General features: G+C 37.2%; 1 pseudogene; it reads right to left on the bottom strand.

The window, feature by feature from the left end:
• Positions 1 to 8,643: 8,643 nt before the first annotated feature.
• Positions 8,644 to 10,023, bottom strand: LOC140517931 (X-ray repair cross-complementing protein 6 pseudogene; annotated as a pseudogene).
• Positions 10,024 to 12,974: the final 2,951 nt, after the last annotated feature.

Raw genomic sequence — 12,974 nt, forward strand, 5'->3', positions numbered from 1 at the left:
ACTTTTTTTTAAAGAAAGCTGAGAAATCTTGGAACCAAAGATAAGAAGACTTTTCTTGGCAGGGAGGATATCTTATGCAGAGGCACAGAGATGAGAGATAAAATGTTGAGTAAGCTTATGTGACTGGTATAAAGAGAACATAAAGGTAAGTAATATGAAATAATTCTGGAAAGGGAGATGGAAAGTAGATTGTAGAGCCCTAAAGATGCTAGGCTTAAGAATATGCACTTTATCATGTAGGCATTAAGCAGCAAATAAAGTTTCTTGAGGAGAGTCATGATTTGTCCATATCTGTGCTTCTAAAAGATTAATTTCACAGGTTTTAGAGAATTTGTTTTAAATACAGGACAGGTTAGAAACTGGGGAGAAAATTAGGATGCTATTATCACAGTCCAGTAAAAAAGTGATGAATATGAGAGATATTACAGAGGTAGAATCGATGAGAATGGCCAACAGATTGGATATGGACCTTGAAAGAAAGAAAGTCAACAATAATTTCAAGACATGGAAGAAAATGACCATACATGTATGCTGCCTTCAATAAAAATATGGAAGTTTAAGATATGCTCCATTTAGGGTACGCTGAGCTGAGGAAGAGGATGAAATAATCAGGCAGATATTTCATCAGGCAGTCAATAATGATGTCCTGGATACAAAAAAATAGATTAAAGCTAAAAATATAGATTTAAAAGTCATCTAAATAGTGATGCTATTAGAACTCATGAGAAATGAGATCACCAAGAAAAAAGATTAATGAGAGCTATTATGACCCTGAAAAGTGATATGAGGTATCCCCAGTCTTAGTGGAAACATGAATAATGAACAAGCAAATGGAAGTGAGGACTAACCACAGCAAGTAATATCCTGAAAGTCAAGGAAGAGAAAATAGAGAAAAAGAGAATGGTCAAAAGTTACGGGAGTTGTAGAGGGGTCAAGTTAGATGAGAACTGAGAAAAGGCCATTGGATTTAGTAAACAACATATTAGAAACCTTAGAGATCAACTTCACTAAGGTAATACAATCTGTTGTTGGATTGCAAGGGAATAAGGAGTGAATGAAAGGTGAGGAAGCAAGCACGAATGGCAGATGATTATTTCTAGAATTTCCCTTATGAAAAAGAGCAGAGATGTATTACAATTGCTTGAGGTGATGTCAGGATCAAATGAAAGTTTTTTGTCTTTTTTAAGGATTGAACTGGTGGTGAGAGACTTACGCATGTAAGACAGTTGCAAAGGGAAAATAAGATAACTAAATATATAAGATTAAAGAAGGGAAAAGCAATGATCCAGAGAAAGCTCCAAGAGGAGATGGAAGAGAGAGAGAGAGAGAGAGAGAGAGAGAGAGAGAGAGAGAGAGAGAGAGAGAGAGAGAGAGAGAGAGAGAGAGAGAGAGAGAGAGAGAGAGAGAGAGAGAGAGAGAGAGAGAGAGAGAGAGAGAGAGAGAGAGAGAGAGAATGAAGGACACTGTGGAACAGTTTTGAGTTATAGACTTGGAAAGAAGAGTGAGCTTTTATTTTTCCTTAATGTAGAAGACATGATCCTTGGTTGGGAGAGGGGTAGATGACCTAGAGGGATTGAGGGGAAAATAAAATGTTTGGAACAGCTGCTATTGGGAGAGAGACTTATAGCTCATGAGAAAAACGTTAAAAAGTTCATTAAGCCTTGGGTTTGGCCAGTGGTGCAACTGTTGCTGTGGTTCAGTTATTCACTCATGTCTGACTATTCATGACCCCATTTGGGGATATTCTTGGCAAAGATAAAGCTTTGCCATTATTGTTATTGTTGTTCAGTCCTTTCAGTAATACCTGACCCTTTGTCACTCAATTTGGTGACTTCTTGGCAAAGATACCAGAGTGATTTGCCATTTCATTTTTCAGTTCACTTTACAGATGGGAAAACTAAGGGAAACAGTACGCAGGATCACACAGTTAGTGAGTGTCTGTGACTAAAGAACTCAGGTCTTCCTAACTATAGGCCCAGAAGTCTATCCATTACCAAATCTAGCTACCCTTCTAACATTAGATAATGTTAATTTATAATGCATCCAATCAGTGACTTCAACTGCATTCAGTCACACAAAGTAGGAGCTATGAAAGTGGATCATAAGACTGATTCATGCCTGGGGTTTAGCCATGCAGGAGCATCAGAGTCTAGACAGAAGGAGAGTCAAGGGTAGAAGACATTGTATGGTCTATCTATGGTTAGGATTATAAGGGCAGGAAGAAGAAGAAGACCCAAACTGGAAGAAAAAATAACAGGGTGGAGTGATATGACTGGCAGTCATGGAAAGGAAATAGAATAGATTTAGGAGGTATGAGTCAGATAAAGAGATGAAAGTAAAGGGCTTTGCATTCAGAGAGAAGAATTTCAGAGTTTAGTACATGTCCCAAAATACTCCTGGCTCCCTAAAGTTCAGGAATTCTGCTGCATCTTACAGGAATTTGAGTGCTGGATTTGGAGTTGGAAATATTAAGAGCATATTGACTCCAGCCCTCTATCAGCTCTCTAACCTAGGAAAGATCACTTAATGGTTCAAAGACCAATTGTTCTCTATAAAATAGGGATGATGTTAATCATAGTTTCATTACCTACTTGCCAGGATTAGATTTAGTAATAACTAAATAGTAATTGCTTCTGTTACCCCGAACCCTGAGGGTCTTCCCCTCCCAGTTTGATTTTTTTTTTTATTAAAGCCTCCATTCCTTGAGTAACTTAAAGAAGTCTATTCATTGAATGAGTATATCTCATTCAAAGTGAGAAATGTGATAAGACCTTAGCCTGAAACGTTCAGCATCTCCCATTGCATCCTGGGCCATCTCCAGTCATCCTGATGAATATCAGGCCACTGGACACAGATGTCTCAGGAGAAGAAAGTGAGGTTGGTGACCTTGCACACCCCTCCTTCGCTGAAATCAAAGTCAACTGCAAGTCATGTCATCATCTTGATGTCATGGTCCTCTTCAAGAACGAAGGACAAACACAACAAAAGCCAGGATTAGAGAGAAAAGGGTGAGGAGAAAGGAAAAGATAAAAGGAAAGAAGGGGAAAAGAGAAGGACAGAGACTGAAAAAAAGAGAGAGCAGAGACAGAGAAAGAAGGGAGAGAGGAAGAAGGAAACCATGTGAAGAGAGAAATTTTACTTCAGTGAGGTTAGGAATCTTTGTTCTTTAAACTAAAGGGAAAGCTATTTTGCAGAACCTTTCAGATAGTCTGCTGTTATACAAATAAGATGATGATAGTACAAATCATGTAGTATAGAATACTATACAGTATACTGTATACTGTATAGTGGTATACAGATTTGTCCTTGGTAAGTTATCTATAACGTAAAATGAAATGATGGGAACATTGTATCTCACTGTATCTATATTGAGCCCATCCACCTAATCCCTGAAACTGCCAGGATTCCCATGGAATCAGTACTCTTGTCTTACCAGAGGAACCTCTTTATTTCTACTATCTTGGATTTATTGACACTGTTGTTGTTGTTCAGTTGTGTTCCATTCTTTAGGACCTTATTTTGGGTTTTCTTGGTAAAGATACTAGAATTATTTACCATTACTTCACCAGCTTATTTTACAGATGGAAAAACTGAAGCAAACGTGGTTAAGTGACTTGCCCAGGGTCACACAGCTAGAAAGTGTCTGAGGCCAGATTTGAACTCATGAAGATGAATCTTCTTGAAGGAGAGGTTTATCTTCATTTATCCTCTTGTTGTCTTAATCATTAATAATTTTTTTAGAGTTTTGATTTTTCCATATTTTTTTCTTATATTTGGTGCAAATCATTGCAAGTATCATGATAGATATATGTCTAGGAGAAGTTTGCACAACTATATATCGGAGGTAAATATAACATCTAAATCTATCTAGGTACACAAGGTGTGGACCCATCAATAATATTGGTACTTGCAGGAATTATGCAAAAGTTATTACTGTACTCAGTCGCTTTATACCTTAGGGTTTTCTCAGGTCCCCAAAGTTGCCTAGATTCCTATGAATCCATGATCTATAAAAAGTTCAAAATATGATGCAAGATTCTGGATAATTTGTGATCTGAAATCCCTCCAAAATGAAAGGGGAGATGGGACTATTAGACTGGCAGCACCTCCAATAGACCCTCAAATTCCTCTTTTGCTTCTTAGAGACCCATGTAAGTTATTCAGTCTAAGGGAATTATGCTAAGGAATTGGAAGCCTATGGAAGGGAAAAACACATGGAACTATTGCAGAGGCTATGCTATCTTATATTAAATTCCCATATCAACACTCAGTGGTAGAAGTAGAGTACAAAGCCTATGTTCCTTCTTCCCTGATGTAGTCCTTGTTATTTACCCTCCTAGAACCAATGACTTATTAATTATCCTCTTCCCTCTCCTGATGTTAGAAAATTCCCTTTTTATTGATGGAAAGCTAGATTTGAAACTTTTAAATTTTGGGCTTCTCACTAACAAACCCTCAACACTGGACCTGCCTTCAAAATATCTCTTCTTTAACTCTATGGCCTCTTAGTCAAGAAATACTGTGGCTGGGAAATTCTTCCAAGACTTTCATGAATTTAGTACAAGTAATACAATTTCATTGCTCTCCAGAAACTCTTATCGCTCCACAGATGTTCTAGGAGCTATTTTCTCTTAGTCTGAGAAATTTAGTCCCAGGACTCTGGTTTCTGACTGGCACTGAATGGTCCCTTAAAGTCATATATGCTTGAGTACATGAGTCCTATATGATTATGTTTCATGAAAGTCATTCAGGATTCAAAAGATGGAATGGGCATGATTACCCTACTATAACAACACCTTTACTCTCTGAATCTCTAAATAATAAACATGAAAATGTACAGAGGGCTAAGTCCTCAAGGAAGGAAGATTCTCTTACAAAGCTATTCTGATAAAAAGGACAACTTCTCTCAATAGTCTATTCCTCACTTGTGGAAGGCAATCAGTTCATTTCTCCTTCAAATGGGTAGTTTATCCCTAGTTAATTTCACAGTAGTCTGAGTGAACACCTTCAGTAAAGTATGTTCCACTGGAGATACTTTGTCTATAAAATACGTCTATAAAATAAAGTCACAGTCACAAATAATTCACCTATCTGTAAATCAACTGAGTTGGTATTAGGACTATTTTAGTCAGCCCTCTATAAAAGCACTTTGTAAAACATTCTTGCAAAAATTCAAGGCCATAATAGATATTGACTACTAACCTACTGATTGTGACTCATGGTTAAAGAAGTGTTAAAAGGGTCATAAGTGGAAAAAATTTAAGAAGTCCTAGTCTAGGCAAAGAGTGCAATGTCATTGAGATATTATGTAGGGGGAAATGGGACATTACCATACCCTTTAAATCTTATTGGCCCTATTTCTAGATGATTGAAGAAGAAGAATTAGAAGAAGGAGGAGAAAAAGGAATATGAAAGAAGGAAGGAAAAATATATCCATGATACAATGGAAAGAGTTCTGGGTCAAGGGTCAGAGAATTTCCCTAGTAGAGAAAAAGAAATGGATACAGAAAAGAGTATAATGAAGAGATTATGTCTCACTTATAAAGTGAGATCAAAATCTTCTGTGTTACCTGTCTTTGCTGTGGCCTTACTTATTTTTTTTAGCTCAATCTGAAAAAAACATATTTTTGGTGAATATGTATCATATTCATTGTAGATTATTTAATTTAACTTCCTTTCCAGATGAACTAGCTTTATTAAATGCTTTCCATGGATGGGCAAACAGAGTTTATATAGGCTATAAATATCTATGATTAGTCTGGTATAGTATATTGCATCTAAGGTGTAGCATTTATTCTCAAAATTTTCCCCAAGCTTGATAAACCATTTAAGAAAAAAAAATCCAGCAACTCATTTGTATGAACTCTGTGAATGAATGCAACTCTCAAATCATAAATTTCAATTTTTGGTCAGTAGTCTAAATGCACACAGAATTGAAGTATTAGTCTAAATAGAAGATATCTGAAACTTTGCTCTATGTTTCCAAGCCATCAAAAAACTGATGAGAACATTCTCTCAATTTTGTAATCTGTGACATAAATTCTTGTCCTTATGGAATATGCATGGGCAGATAGCCCAGATTAATTCTGTTTCATATTCTTTTAATCCTGTTGCTTCAAATGATGTTTTTCTACTATTGCCTCTGGGATATTTCCACTTAGATGTTCACGTTAAATTCAACATGTCTAGAACTAATCTCATCATCTTTCTCTACCAGTCTAAGATTTCCTCTCCATCAAAATCTTCTTCATTTTCTAACATTCATCAATGTGCAAATTCTTAGAATAAACATTGACTTCTCATCTTCTTTACCCTTATCTTGAATCTCTTACCAATTCTGGTCACTTCATTTTTTTAAGCACATCCTAGATTCATTCTTTTCCCTTGATTTCTACCACTAGCCTACTGCAGATTCTCATCCACTCACTCAAGGGATAACAATAAATAAAATATAATCTATCCCTTCCCTTCCTGTATTTCTAACTAGTTATGTCTGTCACTAAATTATGATATATACACATATACACATATAATATAATATCTCTCTACATATATATGTATATATACATGCATACACATATATGTATATAATACCTACTATATCCCTGCACTTGGTGACACAAAGGAAAAAAAAGAAATCTAAATGGAAAGATTCTAGAATTGTATTCACATATACAACTGGAATTGGATACAATTCCTGAACTGGAATCTTGATTCCGGTGCTTACTGCATAATCATGGGCAAGTCACCTAACCTCTCTGGGCCTTAGTTTCTTTATATGTAAAAAGAAGAGGTTAGACTTGATGACTTCTAAGGTTCTTTGCAGTTTTAAATCTATGATCCTGCCATCTAAACATTCCCTGACCTAAGAAACTTATACTGGAGGGAGACAGAATATACAAATATATATCATATAGTATATGTTGTTGTTGAGTCATTTTAGTCACGTCCAACTCTCTGTGACCCCATTTGGGACTTTCTTGGCAAAGATACTGGAATGATTTGCTTTTTCTTTTTGCAGCTCATTTTACAGATGAGAAACTGAAATAAACAGGGTTAAGTGATTTGCCCAGGGTTACACAGCTAAAAAATATCTGAGGCCAGATTGAACGCACATCCTCCTTACTATAGGGCCGGTGATCTATCCACTGTGCAATCTAGCCACCATGTCATATGTATCACATATGTATACAAAAAATATATATATATGTGTGTGCATGTGCTCTTGTGTATATATGCATATGCACACATGCACACATACATGTATGTGAATTTATGTGTACAACTATTTGCAAGATAGTTACACAGTGTTCTGGGGATATAGGAGATTAGCAGACAGGTGGCAAATGAGGGAAATTTTCATGTAGAAGGTAAGGAAATTTTAGTTTTTCAACCAACCTACCTAGTAAATTCAGTATTGAGAAGTCTAATCATCTTGTGAGAGCAATCAAATTTATTAATGACAATCAACTTTATTCATATCCTCTATCTCTCTGATTGACATAAACTCTTTCTTTAAGAAGGGGAACTGAAGCGACATCTCAGACATCTTATTTCCCACCTGCTCCACTTATTTTGAACGACTTTTAATGTTTTACCTTGACCTAGGGTTAGTACTTCCCTTTTGATCCCCTCCCAGTTGTTTAAGTATCTTCTCCTATTTGATTGTAAGCTTCTTAAAGGAACCATTTTTCTGTATTTATATTGCTAGTGCTTAGCACAGGGTCTAGCACATGGTAAGGGCTAAATAAATGTTTATTGACAATTGATCATTGATCTTGTCCTCTAAGAGGTCAAAATCTGGGTGTGGAAAATAAGATTTTATACATGAGAAAACTATAGAATAGGATGAAGTAGACTATAATTAAGTGTCAGGAGGTAAGATGGAACAAGAAGTACTTTAGGAAATGACAAAGGGTTCAGGATGTGTAGCCCAGGGTAGGCTTCATGGAGAAGATGGAATCCATTACACTTTGAGAGAAAAAAAAATTTGGGTGTAGGAAGAACAAGGGAATAAGGAAGTAGTTTGTAGTGGAGGAGATATTACAAAAACAAAAGGTATGTTTCAGGTACTATCCATCAACTGGAGCATTCTCAACAGTGAGACAAGTGACACATAGTATGTGCATCTCCCTAGAGCAGTGATGTCAAACTAAAATAGAAATGGGGGCCACTAAACCAAATGGACAAGGGTCCCTGAAGGTCACATGTAGACTTGGAAAACAACTTGTTAACATGATTCACATTCTATTTTATTTTTTAAATTTAATTTGTTATGTTTTCCAATTATGTTTTAATCTATTTGTGGCTGCTCTTGACACTTCTGCACTAGAAAAAACTATATGTTCATGCTACAATCTATCATGTTAGCTGCTTAATAAATGTTGGTAAAAACTGGATAGAATGCCATCCTATATAGCCACAGCAGAATGTTGAGGCAATAGTCTGGATTATTGATGTCAATGTGGATAGATACTCAAGCAGAATAACTGAATCAACATTTTTGGGGATATTGTTTCTAGAAACAAATAAGTTTTTGTTATTTTTTTAAACAAAGTCAATATTTTTTCACAAAGAAAGGCAGTTTTCCTTACTGGTAAACAACTAAAAGAGGCATGGCAAGGATGAGGGTCCTGGGGTCCATTAGGCCTCCTGGAAATGCTTCATCAGCAAGTCCAAGGATTCCTGCCTCTTGGTGTTGCTGGCCTTGAGCTAGTGCACGTGGCAGACCTCTTTGAGGATGGGTACCCTGAACTTGCCTACGGTGCCCTTTCGAACATGGGCCTTGAGTTCCTCCTCAGATAGCTCAAGCTTGGGCTGTTTCTCTCCAACACCACTGTTGTCTGGTTTCTTCTTTTCTGCCTTCCTCTCAGGGTTGTAGTCATGGAGGTAGACAAGTTCCTTGAACTCCTCCACCAGGCTGCTCAGGCTGAGATCTATCTCTTCAACCTTGGCAGTGTCAGATCTGGTACATGTTCACATTCCTCCTTCTTCAGGGCCAATTTCTCCAGGTTTCTGAAGTGCTGCTGCAGCATGGGGTTCTCAAAGCTGTCGCTCCAGCACTTGAAGCAGTTTCCTTCATCTTGTCCACCTGCTCCAGGTTGTTGGTGACTTTCTCAGTAAACAGCATACAAGCTCAGAGGGGCCACCAGAACTTTCTGGGCATCTAGCTCTTCCTCTTGGGGTACCAGGGTCACAAAACATGGGGGACTGTTTTGGCAGGGGGTGTTTCACAGTGCTAACACCCTCTTCTCCAAGCCCTTGGTGAGTGAAGCAGTGACCAGTATTGTACTTCCATTAACCAGAGATTCCTCCCGGTACACAAACAGAGAAGGCCTGAGAACATGGTGCTGCTTCACCATAAGCAGAGGCTTGAAACCAATCAAAACTAAGCCCAACTCATCAAATTTCTTCAGTTCTTCTGTCTCCTCCTTCTCCATCTCCATCACAATCTGATGGTCTCTATAGATCTGAGCCCTCTCGATGACACTGAGAAGGAGCTAGTTGCCTGTTTCTACATTAAATGTTCAGGTCTTGGCTTTCACTTGTTCATTTGTTTCCCAGTAAAATCTGATGGAAGGAGGATGGAATCCATTCTGGACTACATTGAAAATGCCAACAGTCAGGACCACATCCTTGCCCAGTTTTAGCTTCAATCTGGCCAGACAGTGTTCCTGGGTCTCCTTGACCTGAACTTTCCTTAGGAGGTCCTCCAGCCTGTTTGACTCCTCACAATGAACCCTGAGATCCTCATCCTTGTCTGAGGTGATGATGTCCCTGTAGAATAAGGAAATGTCAAAACCCCCAGTCTTCTCCAGGTTCATAAGGTTGAGGAAGGTACCTGTGTCAGGGAGGTCACTGGCTTTGGTCTTGGCCCAACTGGCCTTGGCACTATCCTTGACATGGGGATTGTCATGACTGGTGAACTAATTACATGATCCACTTGTGATTCAGCTTGAGCTGGACCCCATTGAAGAGGTTGGTGCAAAGCCAAAAGGCCTTGTTCAAGGAATAGTATACCATAAGAACAATGTTGTACACATAAGCAACTGTGATTAACAACTCTGAACAACAGAATGATCCATCTTCTGGGGAGAACCAAGATGGTAAAATAGAGAAAGCAAACAGCTGAGCTCTACCACTATTCCCCTCCAAACAACTTAAAGAAAAATACCTCAAATCAAATTCTAAAATGGGAGAACCAAAAACGTTCAGTGAGACAGTTTTGTCCAGCCCAGGACAACTTAGGAGTCCTGAAAGAGAGATCTGTGACAAGGAGATGGAGGCTAACCTGAAGCATACATGAATCAAATGCCAGTGTTGGGTCTAAGTGGTGGTGACAAAGGTAACAGCAGCTTCAGGAGCTCCCAAGTCAGAGAGGGTAAGAGGACCCAACTACTGGTCAGAAAGATTACAGAAACCCATCTGCTAACACTCAATGCAGGACCCATTTGGTACTCCATTGTTTATACCTCCTTGTGGGTTATATTTCAAGGGTAGAGAGAAACACTTTTGGTCAATAGAGAGTGGAAGACTTGTGGGTCAATATCAGGGACCCTGAGAAGTAGTATCAATTGCAGTTCCTTTCCTTGGCAAAAATCACAGTACAAACCAAGAAAGCAGTGACCATACCTCTGCCAGATCAAACCATCTTGGGAACACTAAGAATTCCCAAATCTCTACGCTCTGAAAACAGCAGTGTGAAAAATACTAAAAGGTGAGACTGCATCTCTTCCCTCCCACACAATGGGACTAGAGACCAACATTAACATAAAGTTCAAAAATCAATAAATAGGATGGAAAAGTGAGCAAAGAACAAGGAGAACAACAACAACAAAAATAAAACCTTTCCATAAAGAGCTATCATAGTGACAGAGAAGATCAAAACACAAACTCAGAAGAAGACAATGGAATTAAACCATCTAAAAGCAAAGTCTCAAAGGAAAAAAAGTACATTTGACATAAGTCCAATAAGAATTTCAGAAGAGCTAAAAATTATTTTAATATAAAAAAGATTAGTAGAGGGGAAAATAGGTAAAGAAATGAAGCAAAGGAAAGTTATTATGAAGAAAAAACAACTTGGCAAAAGAGGATCAAAAATGCTGAAAGAAATAGCATCTTTAAAAATAGAACTGACTAAATAGAAAATAAGATATAAAAATTGACCAATGAAAATAACTCTTTTAAAAAGCAGGATTGGCCAAATGGAAAAAAGAGATACAAAGGATCAGTGAAGAAAATAAATGCTTAAAAATTAGAATTGGGCAAGTGGAAGCTAATAATTTCTTGAGACATCAAGAAGCAATAAAAAAAGTTGAAAGATTAAAAAAAGAAAATGTGACATATTTCATCAGAAAAATAACTGACCTGGAAAATAGATTGAGGAGAAATAATTTAACAATTTTTAGTCTACTTGAAAACAGTGATCAAAGGAGCCTAGACATTATATTTCAATAAATCATCAGCGAAAACTCCCCTTATATGCTGGAACCAGAGGGTAAAATAGAAATTAAAAGAATCCACAAGTCACCACCTGAAAGATATCACAAAATAAAATTTTCAGTAATATTATAGCCAAATTTCAGAGCTTCCAAACCAAAGAGAAAATACTTCAAGCACCCAGAAAGAAGTCATCCAAATATCAGTGAGCTATAGTTAGGATCACACAATATTTAGCAGCTGTAATATTAAAGCAGTGAAGGTTTAGATTATGATATTCTGGAGGACAAAACATTTGGGATTCCAACCAAGAATAACCTAGCCAGCAAAACTAGTATAATTCTTCAAGGGAAAAATGGAAATTTAGTGAAATAGAAATATTGAGGATTCCTGATGTAAAGACCAGAGCTGAATAGAAAATTTGACCTTCAAATACAAGACTCAAGAGAAGCATAAAAAGGAAATCATGAAAGCGAAGTCATAAAAGACTCAATATGTTTAAAATATTCAATTTTCTATATAGGAGGATGATACATACAATTTCTAAAACGAATTTTATCATTATCAAGGCAGAAGAATTTTACATCGAAAGAGGGTTGTGGGAGTGAGTCAATTTTGTTGGGATGATGTGAAAAAAATGGATAGGTGAAAAAGAAGGATGTCCTTGGAGAGGGAGTAAAGGAGAGAAAGAATGGGAAAAATTATCTCACATGAAAGAAGTAAGCAAGTAAGAGTTTTTACAGTGGAGGGTAAAATGATTGGGAGGGAGCAGACAATACTGGAACCTCACTCATCTAAATGGATCCAAGGAGAGAATACACACACACACACACACACACACACACACACACACACACACATTTTTACTTATTCAATTAGTAGTAGAAATCAATCTTAAGTTACACGAAGTGGGGGGAGAAGAGGAGAAGGAAAAGGGAAGTTGATAAAAGGGAGGGCATATAAAAGAAAGTAGTGGCCAGAATCATAAGAGACTTTGGAGGAGGGACAGTAGAGAGAGAGGGACAGGCGGATGGGGAGGATAAAGAGAAGAAAATGGGAATGATAGGAAATGCACAATTGTTAATCATTATTGTGAATGGGATGAATTCATTCATAGAACATAAACAGATAGCAGAATGGATTAGAAAACACAATCCAGTTATGCATTGTTTATAAGAAACAGAGTTGGAACATACACATACACACAGACACACAGAGAAAGATAAAATAAGAAGCTGGAAGAAAAATCAATTATGATTCAACTGCAATAAAAATGGCAAGTATAGCAATCAAGATCTCAGAACAAAATGAAAAAAATAGAACTATGTAATGGGATAAACAGAGAACCAACATCTTGGCAAAAGAAACCATGAACAGTAAAGTAATACCAGTACTAAACATATATATGCACCAAATGGCATAACATCCAAATTCTTAAAGGAAAAGTTAAATAAATCACAGGAGGAAATTCTAAAATTATAATAGTGGGGACCTCCACTTCCCCCTCTCAGAGCTAGATAAATCTAACCCTAAAA

The sequence above is a fragment of the Notamacropus eugenii genome, chromosome 1 (assembly GCF_028372415.1).
Source record: "Notamacropus eugenii isolate mMacEug1 chromosome 1, mMacEug1.pri_v2, whole genome shotgun sequence".
Classification (NCBI taxonomy): Eukaryota; Metazoa; Chordata; class Mammalia; order Diprotodontia; family Macropodidae; genus Notamacropus; species Notamacropus eugenii.